Source organism: Papio anubis, chromosome X (genome assembly GCF_008728515.1).
Source record: "Papio anubis isolate 15944 chromosome X, Panubis1.0, whole genome shotgun sequence".
In the NCBI taxonomy this organism is placed as follows: Eukaryota; Metazoa; Chordata; class Mammalia; order Primates; family Cercopithecidae; genus Papio; species Papio anubis.
The window spans coordinates 26526436-26547256 of NC_044996.1; positions in this window are offsets into that span (position 1 = coordinate 26526436).

Sequence of the window (20821 nt, forward strand, 5' to 3'; positions counted from 1 at the left end):
GCATTTCTTTCCGTTTCTCTCCATTTTCAAAAGGAAAAGGAGCCTCACCCAGAAGCCACTACCACTGTAGGCCATGAGGAATACTGCAAGACTACCACCAATGTTTCCTTAAGTCCCAAGGTTTTTTAGTTTTGTGGTGAATGCTGCCTGGCCTGGGACTCATCGTTCAGGGCAATAGGCTCCCCATTCACTCAGGGAAGGTCCAGAAATGCCATTCAAGGGTTGAGTCCTGGCATAGGGGAACCCAAGAGCCTGCTTGGTGCTTTACACCCCTGTGGCCTTGTGATAACTGAAGCCAGCAAGTCTCAGAAGCTCACCCAAGGCCATCAATGTAGTGCCTGGGTATCGCTGCTGGTTATTCAGGGCCCAGGCGCTCCTCAGCAGGTGATGAATGCTACCAGCATTGGGTCTTTCCTTCAAGATAGCAGGTTCCCTTCTGAATCAGTATGTGTCTAGAATTGTTTTGTGGAAGCTATGGCCTGGAATGGGGGCCTCATGACTCTGACCATTGACCTATCTTGCTGTCGCTGAGCTTGTGTCCCAGATAAACACAAAACCCTCCCCACTCTTTTCTCTCCTCTCTTCAAGTGGAAAGAAGGGGTCTCTTGGAGACAAGAACTGTGTAGCCTGGGATTAGGGGAAGGGTGATGTCAGCATTCCCTTGGCTGCCAGCTGGTGAGTCGGTATGTTGTTTTCCCCACCCTAGTGCACTGTCTCTGGGTCAAGTGCAGTACTAGGCCTCACCTAAGAGCTTCATTCTTTATGGCTTAGACTGCCTTATGACTTAGAGTGCTGGGATTGGGGATTCCTCTCTGACTAGAGCTGGTTTAAATGCTTCCTCCATGGGTGGGCATCAGCTGAGTTGGGTCCAGTTTTCTCTTCTGCTCAAACAGAACAGTAGTGAGTTCAATGCATCACAATTGTTGTGTTCTCCCTCCCCAAGCACCCAGAGATGCTCTCTGGCCAATGCCACTGCTGTGGTAAGTGGGAGAGGGGTGGCATGAGTGATTCAGGACTGTTTTTTTACTTTTTTTAAAAAATCTGTTCAGTGCCTCTTTCAGTGATGCAAAGTTAAAACAAAGTACTATGAGTGTTCACCTGATTTTTGGTTCCTATGAAAGTATTTTTGTCTGTCTGGATTGTTTTTAACTTGTTGTCCTTGTGAGGGAGGAGTGTGGGAAAATCAATAGAGCTTTCTAATCCTCCATCTTGCTCCACCCCCTTCCTCTTCTTATATATTTTGGATACAAATCTCTTATGAGATTTATGGTTTGCAAATATACTTTCTCATTCCATAGGTTGGCCCTTCACTCCGTTGATTGTTTAACTGTAGAAAATGTTTTTTAAAATGTAATCCAATCAATCTGTTATTTTTGTTGTCTGTGCTTTTGAGTGTCCAGAAAATCATTGTCGTAAACAATGTCAATAAGCTTTTCTCCCATATTTTCTTTTCATAGTTTTACAGCTTCTTGTCTTATGTTTAAATTTAATACATTTTGAGTTGGTTTTTATATGGTGTGAGAAAGGGGTACAATTCCATTCTTCTGCACGTAAATATGTAGTTTTCCCAGCATAATTTAGTGAAGAAACTGCCCTTTCTCCATTGTGTGCTCTTGATACTTTGTCAAAGATCATTTGAGTGTATATGTGTGTATTTTTTTTTTTTTGGAATCCCTATTCTGTTTCAATGGTCTATATTTTTGTTTATGCCAAAATCATACTGTTTTATTTACTATATCTTTGTAGTATATTTTGAAATCAAGTGGTTTATTGCCTCCTGCTTTGTTCTTCTCGCTCAAGATTATTTTGGCCATTCAAGGTCTTCTTTGGTTTCACATATGTATTAGGACTGATTTTTCAACATTTATGAAAAAATTCATTGACATTTTGATAGGCATTTCATTCAATCTATACATCAAATTGCATAGAATGGACACTGTATGAATACTAATTCTTAAAATCCATAAACATAGGATGTAGTTCTATGTATTTGTCTCTTCTTCATTTTTTAAAAAAATTTTCTCGTAGTTTTCTGTTTACAGATTTTTCGTACCCTTTAAAAAATTTATTCCTAAGTGTAGGTTGGGCATTCTTGAATCAAAAAATCCAAAATGCTCCAAAACTGGGCATTTTTGAGCACTGTCATGATGCTACAAGTGGAAAATTTCACACTTGGCCTTTTGTGATGGTTCACAGTCAAAACATAGGCACATAACATGCAGTACATTCAGCATCCTCAAAGGGAAAGGGACCCTTCTGGTTGCCTTCAACTGTGACATACCTTTTCTTCACACATTCAGATTCCCTGACTCAAGCATGGCCACAAAAGGCAACAAAATGGCATGTGTGCATGTAAGAAAAGCATTGCTTATTGGTAGCACATACATTTAGTGTCAGAAATGCTGGTGATGCCAACAACCACAGATTGCTCACATTAGTGGCTGAGATAGTGTCGCCTTTGCTTTCTGATGATTTATCGTATATACACTTTGTTTCATTGCGCAAAAATATTTAAAATATTTTACAAAATTACCTTCAGGCCATGTGAATAAAGTATACATGAAACATAAATGTATTTCCTGTTTACAGTTGGGCCTCATCACAAATATCTCATGTATATGCAAAGATTCCAAAATCTCAAATTTAGCAAAAGAGATTGTCCTTATGTATTCCCTGTGTTTGAGAAAATACACTCCTTTCTTTATATGTATTGGCCAGTTTATTTGATCATAACACAAACTACTTGTCAAGTATAAGGAGAAATTATAGTCCTCACAGATTTCAATGTCGCAGTTGAAGAAAAATTGATAAATATTCCCATTTCCTGATGACATTATTTTTTCATTTGAATTTCAGTGCAAAGTAGATTTGCTTGACAGGTTGAAATATTGCCTTTATATGTGTCTTAAATATGAAGTTTGGAATAAAATATGGTATGCTCTTTAGAATGATGAACCAAATTCCAACTTATATATTAATACTTTCTGACATTGATGTTAACATTGTGTTTCACTACTAAAATAGTAATATTTATGTTAATATGAACAACAATTCTGTTTTCCATGACCACAAATCTTATACAATGAGGATTATAAAGGAAGGGCCTTAATTTTCACATTTCTTTTATCAACTTGGTATAATACAGGAGGGTATGTTAGTAGAGCTTAAATGAGACGTAAGGGTGAAACTGATGAGAGTTGCTCAACATCCTTTTAAGAAATAGATACATATCCATGATCAGAAAAATGTTCATATCAACAACTCATGTTCACATAAAAAACTCATGTTAAGAGTTTTTGCCAGTCAGAGAACATTGACAGTGGAATAATTTTTAAAGGAGTAATAACTTTATAATTATTTCTAACCACTTAATGATATAATAATAATGTTGTGAAAAGAAATAATTATAGTGCTAGTTTTCTGCACACTAATTTATGTATAGAAAAGTCTGAGAAACATTAGTGTTTAAAGAAAAATGTATAATTCTTAAATAATTCCATGTATTTCTACTATTGATGGTATTATATTAACACTGTTATTTATATAAGTGTTTGACTTTCATCTGTATGTAATGTTATAAAAAGTGACAAATATAGAATGGCTATAATTTAAAAAGGAAAGTAACAAGTTATGGGAAACACATAAAGAAACTGGAACTTTTTTTTTTTTTTTTTTTGAGACGGAGTCTCGCTCTGTCGCCCAGGCTGGAGTGCAGTGGCCGGATCTCAGCTCACTGTAAGCTCCGCCTCCTGGGTTTACGCCATTCTCCTGCCTCAGCCTCCCGAGTAGCTGGGACTACAGGCGCCCGCCACCTCGCCCGGCTAGTTTTTTGTATTTTTTTAGTTGAGACGGGGTTTCACCGTGTTAGCCAGGATGGTCTCGATCTCCTGACCTCGTGATCCGCCCGTCTCGGCCTCCCAAAGTGCTGGGATTACAGGGTTGAGCCACCGCGCCCGGCCTAGAAACTGGAACTTTCATATATTGGTGGTCAATCTTCAAAACACTAAACACAGAATTTTCATAAGAACAATTGTGTGTATAAATATATATATATATAATATATATGTATATATATGTGTGTATATATAATCCCATTTTCTTTATGCATTCATTCATTCATGGACACTCAGGTTAATTCCATGTCTTTGCTATTGTGAATAGTATTACAAAAAACATAGAGGTGCAGGTATCATTTTGACATCCTGATTTCTTCTTACTTGAATAAATACCTAGTGGTGGGATTGCTAAATATAATGGTAGATCTATTCTTATTAAGAAAATTTCATCATGCTCTCCATTTGGCTTTATTTATTTTCACTCCTCCCAACAATGTGTGAGAATTTCCTTTTATGCACATCCTTGCCAGCATCTGTTACATTTTTACCTTTTTGGTAATAGCCATTCTAACTGGAGTAAGATGATATATCATTGTGGTCTTTATTTGCATTTTTCTGATGATTAGTGATGCTGATCATTTTATCACATCAGTTGGCAATTTGTATGTCTTCTTTTGAGAAATATATATTCATGTCCTTTGCCAACTTTTTAATGGAATTATATTTTTTATTACTGTTGTGCAAGCTTCTTGTATTTTCTGAATATTAGTCCCTTGTTTGAAGAATACTTTGTAAAGATTCTCTCCCATTCAATAGGTTGTCTCTTCATTCTGTTGATTTTTCGTTTAATATATTCCCATTTCTCTATTTTCACTTTTTTGTCCATATTTTAAAGTTGTTAATCTTAAAATCTTTGCTTAGAACAATGTCTTGAAGTGGTTCCCCTGTCTTATATTCTAGTAGTTTTATAGTGTTGGGGCTTTTGTTTCAGCGTTTAATCCATCTTGAATGGATATTTTGTATATGCTGAAAAATAAGAGTCCAGTTTTATTCTTCTACATGTGGTTATTCAGTTGTTCCAGCATCATATATTGAAGAGGTGTCATTTCCCTTAATGCATGTTCTTGGCACAATTGTTGAAAATCACTTTGCTGTAAAAACGTGGGTTTATTTCCAGGTTCTCTATTCTGTTCAATTTACCTCTGTGTCTGTCGTTACACTAATATCATACTGTTTTGCTTTCTATAGTCTTGTAATATATTTGTTTTAACTTTTATTTTAGGTTCAGGAGTACATGTGCAGGTTTGTTATATAAGTAAACTGTGTGTCACAGGAGTTTGGTATACATATAATTTCATCATCCAGGTAATAAGCATAGTACCCAATGGGTATTCTTTTCTGATCCTCTCTGCTCCCAACCTCCACCCTCAAATAGGCCCCAGTGTCTCTCGTTCCTATTCTAGTATCCATACATACTCATTGTTTAGCTCCCACTTATAAGTGAGAACATGAAGTGTTTGGTTTTCTCTTCTTGCATTAGTTTGCTTAGAATAATGGCCCAAGCTTCATCCATGTTGCTGCAAAGAATATGATCTCGGATTTTTATGTGTGCATAGTATTCCATAGTGTATATATACTAGATTTTCATTATCTATCCTACCGTTGAATGGACATTTAGATTGATTCCATTCCTTTGCTATTCTGAAGAGTGCTGCAGTGAACATACACGTGCATATGTCTTTATGATAGAATGATTTATATTCCTTTGAGTATATACACAATAATGAGATTGCTGGATTTCATGGTAATTCTGTTTTAAGTTCTTCAAGGAATTCCCACACTGCTTTCCACAATGGCTGAACTAATTTACACTCCTACCAGCATTATATAAGTGTACCCTTTTTGCTGCAACCTTGCCAGCATCAGTTATTTTTTGCCTTTTTAATAATAGCCATTCTGCCTGGTGTGAGATAGTATCTTATTAAGGTTTTCATTTGCATTTCTCTAATAATTAGTGATATGGTTTGGCTGTTTGTCCCCAACCAAATCTCACCTTGACTTGTACTCCCCATGCGTGAAGGGAGGGGCCTGACAGGTGATTGTATCATGAGGGCAGTTTTCCTCATGATCTTCCCATGATATTGAAAAAGTCTCAAGAGATCTCATGGTTTTATTAAGAGCAGGCTCCCCTGTGCTCCTTCTGTCTCTCCTGTCACCTTGCAAAGAAGGTGCCTGCTTTCTCTTCCAACACTTCCACCATGATTGTAAGTTTCCAGAGGCTTCCACAGCTATGAGGAACTATGGGTCAATTAAACCTCGTTCTTTTAGAAATTACCCAGTCTTATGGAAGTTCTTTGTAGCAGTGTGAAAACAGACGAAAGCAATTAGTAATATCGTGCATTTTTTATATGCCTTTTGGCTGCCTGTATGTCTTCTTTTCAAAAGTGTCCCTTCATGTCTTCTGTGTCATGTCACTTTTGGGACTTGTTAACTTGTTTAAGTTTCTTATAGGTTTTAGATATTAGACCTTTGTTAGATGCATAGTTTGCAAATAGTTTCTCCCATTCTGTTGGTTGTCTATTTAGTCTGTTGAAAGTTTCTTTTGTTGTTGAGAAGCTCTTTAATTTAATTAGATCCCATGATGTCAATTTTTGTGTTTGTTGCAATTGCTTTTGATATCTTCTTCATGAAATTTTTGCCAGATCCTATGTCCAGAATGATATTTGCTAGGTTATCTTCCAGGTTTTTTACAGTTTTAGGTTTTTTATTTAAATGTTTAATACATCTTAAGTTGATCATTGTATATGGTGTAAGGAAGCAGTCTAGTTTCAATCTTTTGCATATGACTAACCAGTTACCCCAGCGCCATTTATTGAATGAGGAATTCTTTTCCCACTGTTGGTTTTTGTCAGCTTTGTCAAAGATCAGATGGTTTTAGGTATATGGCATTATTTCTGGCCTTTCTATTTTGTTCCATTGGTCTATGTGTCAAAAAGAAGACATAAAAATTAAAAACACGTATGTTTATATGCTTTGGACTGGAGCCCCCACCAAATATCATGTTGAATTATAATCCCCTGTGTGGGAGGTGGGGCATGGTGGGAGGTGATTGGATCATGGGGACAGTTTCTCATAAATACTTTAGCACCATCCCCTTGGTGCTGTTCTTATGATAGTGAATGAGTGAGTTACTGTAAAATCTGCTTGTTTAAAAGTGTGTAGCACCTCCCCTTACTCTCTCTTCCTCTATCTTTAGCCATGTGAAGGGCCTGCTCCCACTTTAACTCTAGCATGATTTTAAGATTCCTGAGGCCCCTCTAGAAGCTGAACACATGCCATCACCATGCTTCCTGTACAGCCTATGGAACCATAAGACAATTCAAATTCTTTCCTTTATAAATTACCCAGTCTCAAGTATTTATTTATAACAATGCACGAACAGACTAATACATCTCTTTTTTTCTTTATTAATATAGCTAGCAGTCTATCTGTCTTATTAATTTTTTCAAATAACCAATTCATGGATTTGTTGATCTTTTGCACAGTGTGTGTGTGTGTGTGTGTGAGAGAGAGAGAGAGAGAGTGAGAGAGAGAGAAAGAAAGAGAGTCTTGTGCACTTCAGCTCTAATTTTGGTTGTTTCTTGTCTTCTAGATTTGGGATTGGTTTGCTCTTGCTTCCCAAGTTCTTCTAGTTATGATGTTAGGTTGTTAATTTGAGATCTATCTTTTTGATATCAGTGTTGATCACTGTATGCATCTTCCCACTTAATACTTCCTTGTGTCCCAGAAGTTTTGATATGTGTTACCCTTGTTCTCATTAGTCTCAAATAATTTCTTGATTTCTGCCTTAATTTTACTATTTACCCAAAAGTCATTCAGGAGCACATTGTTTAATTTCTATGTAATTGTATGGTTTTGAGTGATTTTCTTCATATTGATTTCTATTTTATTGTGCTGTGGTCTGGGAGTATGGTTGATATGATTTGTATTTGTTTTTAATTTGCTGAGTATTTTATGTACAATTGTGTGGTCAATTTTGGAGTATGTGCTATGTGGTGATTAGAAAAAGGTATGTTCTTTTGTTTTGCAGTGGACAATTATGTAGATGCCTAAAGGTCCGTTTGGTTGAATGCTGAGTTGAGGTCCTGGATATCTTTGTAATTTTCAGCCTGAATGATCTAATACTGTCAATGGGATGTTGAAGTCTTACACTAGTATTTTGTGGGAATCTACATCTGTAGGTCTCTAAGAACTTGCTTTATTGATCTCAATGTTCTTGTGTTGGGTGGATGCCTATGTATTCAGGATAGTTGGCTCCTCTTGTTGAATTGAACCTTTTATCATTATATAGTGCCCTTCTTCATCGTTTCTGATCTTTGTTGGTTTAAAGTGTATTTTGTCTATAATTAGGATTGCAAACCCTGCTTTTTTCTTATTTCCATTTACCTGGTATATTTTTTCTCCATCCTTTTATTTTGAGCCTATGAATGACATTGCATATGAGATGGTCTCTTGAAGACTGCATACCATTTAGTCTTGCTTCTTTATCCACCTTGCCACTCTGTGCCTTTTAACTCTGGCATTTAGACCATTTCCATTCAAGGTTAATATGGATGTGTGTGAATTTGATGCTGTCATTTTGTTGTTAGCTGGTTATTATGCAGACTTTTTTGTGTGGTTACTTTATAGTTTCACTGGTCTGGGTACTTAAGTATGTTTTTTAGTGGCTGGTAAAAGTCTTTCTTTTCCATGTTTAGCACTTCTTTCAGGACCTCTTGTAAGGCAGGTCTAGTGGTAACAAATTTCCTCACAATTTACTTGTCTGAAAAGGATTATTCTTTCTCCTTCACTTACAAAGCTTAGTTTGTCTGTATATAAAATTATTGGTTGGAAATTATTTTCTATAAGAATGCTGGGGCCAGGCACAGTGGCTCACACGTGTAATCCCAGCACTTAGGGAGGCCAAGGCGGTTGGATCATAAGGTCAGGAGTTTGAGACCAGCTTGGCCGGCATTGTAAAACCCCGTTACTACTAAAAATATAAGAATTAACTGGACGTGGAGGTGCATGTCTGTAATCCCAGCTACTCTGGAGGCTGAGGCAGGAGAATCACTTGAACCCAGGAGGCGAAGTCTGCAGTGAGCCGAGATCGCACCGTTGCACTCCAGCCTGGGTGACAAAAAAAGAATCCATGTAACAAAAAAAAAAAAAAAAAAAAAAAAAAAAAAAAAAAAAAAAGACGATGAAGAAGAATGCTGAATATAGACCCCGATCTCTTCTGGCTTATAGAGTTTCTGCTGACCGGTCCACTGTTAGCCTGATGGGGTTGCCTTTGTAGGTGACCTGCCCCTTCTGTCCTGCTTCCTTCAAAAATTTTTCTTGTATTTCAGCTTTAGAGAATATGATGTTAACATGTGTTGTGGATGGTATTTTTGCATAATATCTCTGTATTTTCTGAATTTGAATCTTGGCCTCTCTAGCAAGGTTGGGGAAATTTTCATGGATGATAACCTGAAATATGTTTTCAGGTCACTTGCTTTCTCCTCATCTTTTTCAGGGATGTCAATGAGTCATAGATTTGTTCTCTTTACATAATCCTTTATTTTTTGGTGGCTCTGTTCATTCTTTATTATTATTATTATTTTTTATTATTGTGTGAATGAGTTATTTTGGAGAGCTAGAATCTCAGTCTTCAGGCTCTGAGATTATTTCCTCAGCTTGGTCTATTCGGCTGTTAATAGTTGTGACTGAATTATGCAATTCTTGTTGTGTGCTTTTCAGCTCTATCATATTTGGTTGGTTCTTTTTTTTTTTATAATGGCTCTTATCTGTCAGCTACTGCATCATTTTATTGTGAGTCTTAGCTTCCATGGATTGAATTCTGATGTTCTACTGAATCCTGATGATCTTCATTTTTATGTACATTCTGCATTCCATTTAAGTCATTTCAGCCATTTCAGCCTGATTAAGAATGCTTGCTGGATAACTTGGGTGATCATTTGGAAAAGTAAGCACTCTAGCTTTTTGAGTTGCCAAAGGTCTTGTGTGGGTTCTTTCTCATTTTGTAGGCTGATGTTCCTTCAATCTTTGATGCTGCCATCATTTGGATAGAATTTTTTTTTTTTTTTTTTTTTTTTTGCTTTCTTTCTTGAGGTCTTTGAGGTTTTGATTATGGTATAAAATGGATTCAGTTGACTAACTGTGATTCTAGTCCATCCTTCATCTTGGAAGAGTCCGCACCAATTACTGTCTCTGTGACTGCATTTCTTTTGTTTGGTGTTCTGGTCCATGGGGCTCCCTCAGGCAAGGGCCACCGTTGGCAGACAAGCTGTATCCTTTCCAGATCAGCCTTAATCTGCGTCCTGGGAAATGCCAATGTGCATCCTGGGAAAACACGGGATTTCACTTGCCTGTAGATTACAGACAGAAGCCGGACCCCAGTGGGTTTGAAGCTCTAGTGGGTGTAGCCGTTATAGCTATTGGAGGCAAGCATGAGTAGGGTTGCCCACCCTGACATTCAGGTGTTTCCAGGGCAGCAGGAGGCTGTACCCCTTGGCAAATTCAGGTGGAAAAGGACCAGTGGGCCAGATTCTCTAGCAGGCATGGCTTGCTTGGCTGTCAGTGATGGAAGTGGGTGGGGATGCCTGACATTCTGTCCAGGTGCTTCCCGGGGCAGCAACAGGAGGCTTTGTCTGTCAGCTGACTTTACACAGAAGCAGGTCTGTTTGATCAGAAGCTTTTGCATTTGTTGCCTACCTGGCTACCAGTGAATGGGGGTAGGTGGAGTGTCTTACACTCTGTCATCCAACTATTCCTGAGACAAAAGGAAGATGCACCCTCTAGCTGAGTTCACACAGAAGTGGAGCCACTGAGCCAGAGGCTTTAGCAGGCATTGCTTGCCTGGCTAGCAGTGTCAGGAGCAGGTGGAGTCATGCACTCTGCCATCTGGGTGTTTCCCAGGAAAATAGGAAGCTTTGCCCTCCAGCTGAGTTTACACAGAAGTGGGTATGTTTTACCAGAGGCTCTAGCAAGTGTTGTGCTCCTGGCTATCAGTGGCAGAGTAGGATAGGTTCTACATCCTGCCATCCAGGTGTTTCATAGGACATCAGGAGGTTGTGCCCTTCAACCGAGTTTACAGAAAAATGGGACCACTGGGCTGGAAGCTCAAGCAAGCACTTCCTGCTTGGCTACCAGTTGCAGGGGTGGGTGAAGTGGCTGGTCAAGTTTGGGCTGAAGCAGAACTACTGGCTGGAAACTGGAGCTGAGCCCTGACCAGCAAGAGTGGGTGAAACAATCTTACTACTCTCAGGCACCTGAACTGTGGCCGCTATTGGGGCTATGGCACCAGTGCTGGTCAGCTGCAATTATTTACATACCATTCCAATTGCAATAGAATATACATTCTTCTCATCAGCACATGGAATATTCTCCAAGATAAACCATATACTAGGACAAAAACAAAGTATAAACACATTTTTAAAAATCAAAATCATATCAGGTGAGTTTTATACTACATGTGTTAAGAATGATTCAATATATACAAATCAATAAATGTGATGTATCAATCAAATAAAGAGAAAACAACATTATTTTCTCAATAGATAAAGAAAAAACATTTGATAAAGTTCAACATCCCTTCATGATAAATACTCTTAACAAACCAGGCACAAAAAGGACATAATTCAAAATACTGCTGTTTATTTTTGGTTTCCATTTACATGGAATATCATTTTCAATCTCCGTGCTTTCAGTCGATATGTGTATTTAGAAGTGAAATGAGGTTTTTTATGCAGCATATAGTTGGATCAGTTGTGTTATTCAATCAGTCTATAATCTTTAAGTAGACAGTTTAATCTGTTTATATGCAAGGGTATTATAGATATGTGAGGGCTTATACTTGTCGTTTTATTAATTCATTTCTTTTATTAAATATATTTTGCCCCTTTCTTTATGTTTTATTTTCTATTATTTTGGTTTAGTGGTTTTCCATAGTGGTAATACTTAAATCCTTTCTCTTCCTCATTTGTGTGTTTGCTCTACCCCTGTGTTTAGTACTTTTGTGTATTTTCATGACTGTAAATATCATCCTTTTGCTTCCGCATGTAGGATCCCTTAAGCGTTTCTTGTGGACCCATGTCGTGGTGATGAACTCGATAATATAGTCAAAGTGCTGAAAGAAAAAAACAGCTTCCAACCAAGATTACTTTTTTGAGGAAAGTCTTCATTTCTTCTTTATTTATAAATGATAACTTTGCTGTCCATAGTATTGTTCCCTAACAGCTATTTTTTTTTAAGCACTTTAACTATATTATTCTATTCTGTCCTGGCCTATAATGTTTCTGCTGATATATCTGGTGTTGGTATAATGGAGATACACTTAAAAGTGACTACTATTTTTTTTTTTCATTACTGGTTTTATAATTATCTCTTTGATTTAGACTTTAGGTAGTTTAACTATAATGTGCTGTGAAGATATTTTTGAATTGTATCTTCTTGGAGATCTCTGAGCCTTCTACATCTTGATGTCTAAATGTTTTGTTAGATTTGGAAGTTTTCAGCTATTATTTTATTAAATAGACTTCCCATTTCTTTTATTTCCTCTTCAGCTTCTCGGACATCAAAAAATTGAATATTTTGTCACTTTATGCTGTCTCATATGTTAAGTAGCCTTTGAATATTATTTTAAAATATTTTTATTTCCATAGTTTTTGGGGTACAGTTGGTTTTTGGTTACATGGATAAGTTCTTTAGTAGTCTCCTTTCCTCTCCTCTCCTCTCTCCTCTCCTCTCCTCTCCTCTCCTCTCCTCTCCTCTCCTCTCCTCTCCTCTCCTCTCCTCTCCTCCCTCCTTCCTCCTTCCTCCTTTCCTTTCATCTTGCACTGTCACCCATGCAGTGGCGCCATCTCAACTCACTGCAACCTCTGGCTCCTGGGTTCATGTCATTCTCCTGCCTCAGCCTCCCAGGTAGCTGGGACTACAGGCGCCCATCACCACACCTGGATACTTCTTTGTACTTTTAGTAGAGATGGGCTTTCACCTCATTAGCCAGGATGGTCTCGATCTCCTGACCTCGTGATCCACCTACCTTGGCCTCCCAAAGTGCTGGGATAACAGGTGTGATCCACTGCGCCCGGCCTTAAGTAGTGATTTCTCATATTTTAGTGCCTCTGTCACACATGAAGTGTACACTGTACCTAATGTATAGTGTCTTATTCCTCACCCTTCCAAAACATCTCTAAGTCCCCAAATTCCATTATATCATTCTTATGCTTCTGTGTGCTCATAGCTCAGCTCCCACTTATAAGTGAGAACATACACTATTCGGTTTTCCATTCTGAGTAACTTCACTTAGAATAAGGGGCTCCAGCTCCATTCATGTTGCTGCAAAATACATTATTTCATTCCTTTTACAGCTGAGAAGTATCCCATAGTATATATATACCACATTTCCTTTATTCATTCATTGGGTGATGGACACTTAGATTGGTTCCATATCTTTGCTGTCGTGAATTGTGTTGCTATAAACATTTATGTTCATGTTTCTTTTTCATATAATGACTTCTTTTTTTTTGGATAGATACCCAGTAGTGGGATTGCTGGATCAAATGGTAGTTCTACTTTTAGTTCTTTAAGGAATATCCATACTGTTTTCCATAGTGGTTGTACTAATTTTCATTCCCAACAGTGGTCTATAAGTTTTTCTTTTCCACCACATTCATGTCAACATCTATTATTTTTTAACTTTAATTATGGCCATTCTTGCAGGAGTGCGGTGCTATCTCATTGTGGTTTTAATTTGCATTTCCTTGATGATTAGTGATATTAAGCATTTTTTCATACATTTGTTGACTGCTTGTATATCTTCTTTTGAGAAATGTCAATTCATTTCCACTTGTTGATGGAATTGTTTTTCTCTTGCTGATTTGCTTGAGTTTTTTGTAGATTGCTGACACTAGTCCTTTGTTGGATGCATATTTTGTGAATATTTTCTCCCACTTTGTGGTTGTCTGTTTACTCTGCTGGTGTGATAATGACAATTACTATTATTATTATTTTGCTGGGCAGAAGCTCTGTAGTTTAATTAGGTTACAGTTGTTATTATATGTTTGTTGATTTGCTTTTGGGGTCTTAGCCATGAATTATTTACCTAAGCCAATGTCCAGAAGAGTGTTTCCAATGGTATCATCTAGAATTGTTATGCTTTCAGCTGTTAGATTTTAGTCTTTGATCCATCTTGAGTTGATTTTTCTATATAGTGCAATATGATGTTCCAGCTTCATTCTTCTGCATGTGGCTTGCCAGTTTTCCCAGCACCATTTGTGGAATAGGGTGTCTTTTTGTCAATTTGAGTTTTTGCATGCTCTGTTGATCATCAGTTGGCTGTAAGTATTTGGCTTTACTTCTGGCTTCTCCATTCTGTTCCATTGATCTATATGCCTACTTTTATGTTAGTACCATAATGTTTTGGTAAGTATAGTCTTGTAGTATTATTTGAAGTTAGGTAATGTGAGCCTCCAGATATTTTTTCTTTTTGCTTAGTATTTATTTGGTTATGTGGGCTCTTTTTTGATCTCAAATAACTTTTAGGATTGCTTTTTTTGTTAGTTCTGTGAAGAATAATGATGGTATTTGATGGGAATCACATTGAATCTATAGATTGTTTTGGGCAATAGTATAATTCTTACACTATTGATTCTTCCCATTCATGAGCACGGAATGCAGTTCCATTTGTTTGTGTCACCTACAATTTCTTTCAGCAGTGTCTTGCAGATTTCCTTGTAAAGATCTTTCTCTTCTTGGATAAGTATATTCCTAGTTATTTTACTTTTTCTCGCAACAGTTCTAAAATTTTTTTCTTTATTTTTGTCTGACTGGATTATTTCAAAAGACTTGTGTTCTAGTTCTGATTTCTTTCTTCTGCTTGATGTACTGTATTCTTGAAGTTTTCAAATGTGTTTTGTGTTTCTTTCAATGAACTTTTTGGTTTCTGATATTTTTGTTCTTTTTTAAAATATCTGTCTCTTTGGTAAATTTCTCATTCATATCCTGATTTTTTTTTTTAAATTTTCTTATTTCTTTTTATTGTTTTTCTGAGATTTCTTGTATCTCATTGACTTTATTAATATAATTATTTTGTATTCTTTTTTTGAGATTTCGTGTCTTCATTGGAGTGTTACTAGAGAAGTATTGTGTTCTTTTGGAGGTGAAATTTTTATTGTTTATTTATGTTTCTTGTGTCCTTCTGTTGTTATCTGTGCATTTGGTGTAATAGTTGGATTCCTCAAATTTTAAAAAATATATTTTTGGGGAAGAACTTTTTCCTGAAGATATTTTTGCCATGTTGGTTGGGTAGGGCTATTTGGCTTTTATTCTAGGTGCATGAAGTGTAGTCACCATATGATCTTTTCAATGTTAAACAGCATCAGTAGTGTCTTTGATTTCTTTATTGGCTTAGTGTGTGGTTTTTAATGCAGGCTGTGATGATATTTTCCTGGAGATGGTGATATCAGGTGGACCACTCTTCAGTGGTGGCAGTTGTGGACTGAATGTGCCTATCCTTGTGTCCCAGGGCAGCATATACTGGCACCATTGTTAGCAGGTCCAGGTGGGCTGATTTTTGGGCCTCCATGCAGCTTGGTTGGGTGCCAGGAATTGCAATGGTGGGCACATGTTTTTGTGCCCCTGGGCAGCAGTTTGTCATGGGCAATGGCAGTAATAGTGACAGGACAATCCTCCGGCTTCCAAGTGGTCCATAGTGGTGATGGTCATGACTGTGTGGGTCAGTCCTTGGGCCTACAGGGGATGCGTGTGGGTAAGTCCAGCTGTGGGCATAGTAGAAGTTTGTTTGGGCCCATCCTCAAGACCCTAGAGGAGTACTCAGGTGCAGTAGTAGATGGGACAGAGTGATCTCCAGGACATCAGACAGTGTGCCTGGGCACTGAGGAGATTGTGTTGTGCTGGGCAGGACTATCCTGAGCTTCTCTGTGGAATATGTTGGCACTGACTGTGGTAGTCATTGATGACAAAATTCTCAAACCTCTACAAGAATGCTTGGGTTGGGGCAGCAGTGGCTGTACTGCATCCCTGCTGCTCCCTGGCGGGATGGCTTTCAGTGGCAACAGCCATAAACAGGCAACTGGGACTCCAGGTGGCAGCTCTAAGTGGAGTAGCCTTTTCTCTGGGCAATTTAAAATGCACAGTGGCCCTGCTACTTGGGGTAGTGAGAGCACAGCCAATTGTTCATACTTCAGCCTTGACAGCTGCAGCCAGCAGCAGTTCCCAGATGTGGACAGAGCATATCACTGGGATTCCAGGGATGTGAAAATTAAGGGATTGTTGAGCCCCAGGGCAGGGTGCAGTCTGGTGATGCCTAGGCACTTAAAACGTTACCTTGCAGCAACTGCTTAGAATTTTGGATGTCAGTGAAACCCAACATGTACTCTCTCTCTAGAGCAATGCCATCGACTGGTCTCCAGGCAGCTCTTAATGTTAGTTTGGGGCTCTTATGGGTTGAGGAGCTCTCCCATGGCTGGACTATCTGGAGTCCATGGTGAGAATGTAGACTTCTGGGGGTGACTTACTTACCCTTTCCCTGCATTGGGAAGGCTCTACAGGATCCCAGAAAATCAGGCTGCCTTGTTTCACTCTCCTTCCTTGTGTTAGGAATTTCCTGTGACTTCTCTGCTGAATTCCAGTATTTTATCTTAGATGATTTATTTGAAATGTAATTACCTTCTTGCCATTTCAGTTCTTAGTTTTGGAGGAGGTGAGTACCAGATACCTACAGTCAGTCATCTTGACGTCCTCCTCCATAAATACATTTCTTTGAAGGAATATCTGCAAAATTCTTAATCATGTAAACCAGTTAGGCCACGTTTCTTTTAGTTTGTCCAAGTTTTAGACTGAAATACATAACTTTACTTTTACTTCTGTTAAATGTTATCTTGTTAGATATTGCCCCATTAGATCTTTATAGAGTTTCATCCTAGTGTTCAACATGTCAATTTTTCTTTCTTGGTTCAGGTTTTCCACAAATTTTATTAGCAAGTAATTAATGTCCTTGTTTATATCACTAATACAAATATTTAATAGTATATAGCTGACAGTAAAATTATTTAAAAATCCCTCCATTTTTATAGTTATCCCTTAACCAGAAGCTTTTATTTATGGACATTCAACTACATATGATCTCTGACTTACAATTTTTTAATTTCATGATGTTGCAAACATGGTATGCATTCAGTAGAAATCATATTTGGTTACCCATACAATAATTCATGTTTTCACTTTCAGTACAGAATTCAATAGATACTAAATGCTTTATTACAAGATAGGCTTTGTGTTAGAAGATTTTGCCCAACTTTAGACCAAAGTGACTGTTCTGTGTATCTTTAGGGAAGGCTTGGCTAAGCTATGATGTTCAGTAGGTTGTGTATTAAATGCATTTTTGATTTACACTATTTTAAACTCACAATGGGCTTATTAGAACATAACTCCCTCATAAAACAAAGAGCACTTGTCATTGTAATTCTAAACAGTTTCTTTTTCTCACTTTGCTAAATAATAAAATCATTTCCATGTGTTTATCATGAAATGTTTGAATGCAATCATTGCATAAATGCAGGTATGTGATTTTTTTTACACATTGATATGGTTCAGCACAATAGGCACTCATCAAAGCAAATTGAATTTGTTAGGGGTGTATTATTTTCTTTTTATTAATAATAAATTTATTAAATTTAATGACATTTTGTAATTGTATAAAAATTGTTCTAAAAGATGTAAAATGTATCCAAATGGGAAGAGAGGAAATCAAAATATCTCTGTTTGCATATGATATGATTCTATACCTAGAAAACCCCGTGTTCTCTGGCCAAAAGCTCTAAGACCTGATAAACAACTTTAGCAAAGTTGCAGGATACAAAATCAATATATAAACATCAGTAGCATTTCTATACATCAACAGTGTCCAAGTTGAAAGCCAAATCAAGAACGCAATCCTATTTGCAATTGCCACAAAAAAATAATAAAATATTTTAGAATACAGCTAGTTGGGGAGGTTAAAGGTCACTACAATGATAATTATAAAACATTGCTCAAAAAATCAGAAATGACACAAACAAATGGTAAACCATTCCATGCTCATAGATAGGAATAATCAATATCATTAAAATGGCCATACAGCCCAAGGCAATTCATAGGTTTAATGCTATGCTTATCAAACTATCAGTGACATTTTTCATAGAACTAGAAAAAAACTATTTTAAAATTCATATGGAACCAAAAATAGAATAGCTAATTCAATTCTAAGAAAAAAGAAGAAAGCTAGAGACATCACATTACAGTACTTCAAACTATACTACTAGACTACAGTGATGAAATCAGCATTGTATTGATACAAAAACAGATGCATAGACCAATAGAACAGAATAAAAATCCCAGAAATAAAGTCACATACCTACTACCATCTGACCTTCGACAAAGTTAACAAAAGCAATGGAAAAAAGATTCCCTATTTAATAAATAATGGTGGGATAACTGGGTAGCAGCCATATGCAGAAGACTGAAACTGGACCCCTTCCTTCCATCACATAAAACAATCAATTTGAGATGGAATACTCAGTTATAAAAACTAAAACTACAAAAACCTTGCAAGATAATCTAGAAATACCATTCTGGACGTAGATATTAAAGTTAAAAAAAATGAAAATAAAATAAAATAAAAACTCTAAAATTCTTAATGAAGAGTGTTTTCTTCTCAAAAAAACTGATTTAACAATAAACTGAAATATTTCTTAAAAAATGAAATGTGTATGTTGGTTCTCTGTGCCTCAGCATATATCTATTTATTGAAATATATGTGTAAGTTAGCTGTGACTTGTCATCTATCTACTTAATAAAATATAATTAAAAAAAAAAACTCTATGCTGAGTTTTACATTCCACTAATATACAACCTTGCTATATATTTGTAAATAATTTCAACATTTATTTTAGATTCTTGGTGCACATGTGCAGGTTTGTTACATGGAAGTATTGTGTAATGCTGAGGTTTGGGTTATGATTGATTCCATCACATAGTGATCATACTATACAATAGTTAGTTTTTCAACTCCTCCCCTCATTCTTCCCTTCCCCCTCTTCTAGTGGCCAGTGTCTGTTGTTTCCGTCTTTATGCCTATGCATATTAATGTTTAGCTCCCACTTATAAGTGAGAACATGTGGAATTTGCTTTTCTGTTCTTATGTTAATTTGCTTGAGATAATGGCATCTAGCTACATCCATGTTGCTGCAAAAATCTTATTCTGATTTTTTTAATGGCTATGTAGTATTCAATGGTGTATATTTATCACATTTTCTTTCTCCAATTCACGATTGACAGGCAACTATATTGATTACATGTCTTTACTATTGTGAATAGTGCTGTGATGAACATATAGGTTGATGTGTTTTTTTGGTAGAATTATTTATTTTCTTTTGGGTATGTACTCAGTAATGGGATTACTAGATCAAATGGTAGTTCTGTTTCAAGTTTTATTGAAAAATCTCCAAACTGCTTTCCACAGTGGCTGAAATAATTTACATTTTGACAAACTGTGTGTAAGCATTCCCTTTTATCCATAGCCTTGCCAGCATCTGTTTTTTTCTGACTTTTTAATAATAGGCATTCTTACATTCTTCTGATGTTAGATGGTATCTCACTGTGGTTTTGGTTTGCATTTCTCTGATGATTAGTGATGTGGAGCATTTTTCATGTTTGTTGGCTGCTTGTATATCTTGTTTTGAAAGTGTCTCTTCATCTCTTTCACCCACTTTTTAATGAGGTTATCTGTTTTTTTCTTGTTGAATTGTTTAAGCTCTTACATATTCTGCATATTAGACTTTCATCAGATGAATAGTTTGCCAATATTTTCTCCCATTCTGTAGGTTATCTGTTTACTCTGTAGATAGTTTCTTTTGCTGTGCACAAACTCTTTAGTTTAATTAGGTCTCGCTTGTCAATTTTTGCTTTTACTGCAATTGCTTTTGCAGACTTAGTCATAAATTATTTCCCAAGGGTGATGTCCAGAAAGATATTTCCTAGATTTTCTTCTAGGATTCGTTTATTTTTTATTTTTGTGGGTTTACAGTCAGTGTATATATTTGTGGGTTACATGAAATATTTTGATACAGGCTTGCAATGCATAATAATCATATCAGAGTAAATGGGGTATCCATTAACTCAAGCATTTATCCTTTGTATTACAAACAATCGGTTATACTCCTTTAGTTATTTTAAAATATACAATTAAATTTGGTACAAAAATAGGGAAAATGAATGAGATCTTTTAGGATTCTTTTAGTTTGACTTATTACATCTAAATCTTTAACCGTGGAATGTATTATTTTCTTAATAAATATCAGTGTCAGACATTTTCTTCACAACTGTGTTCTCCTTCACCACACCCATGACAATATGTGAAAATTTTGAGAAGTCAACAAAAGAGAGTAGGTTCTGGAATTAACCTTTGTGGCATGAAATGGGGAGCGGCTTTTATGAACAAATCTCAACACTTATTTGCACTGGTATTTGTCTCTCCATGTTACTGGTGAATGTAGCTATTGCTGGTCCCTGGGCTTATGTCTTATTTGCTTCATTCTGTTTCACCACTGAGTCCCCACCTACTTGACTGTGTCTCTGAACATCTTAATTTACTTCAGGCTCTTTTTAGTGAGGAGCTGGACATTGAGCATTCTTCGTATACTCCCAGTCATCATCTAGGATCTTTTTCAACTAGTGTATTTATGTCAGGCACTCTGCTGAGCTAGAGAGTGAACTGAGATGTCCAGTAACTGATTAAAGCAACAAGTCAAAAATGAAAACAACAATCAAATATTTAACCACTTACTGCAATAATAGGAACATGATGCTAAGACTGAAGAAAATGTCAGCTCCTCATATTTCATTTTCCCTCATGTAACAGTGTGCTGATAGACATTCACATG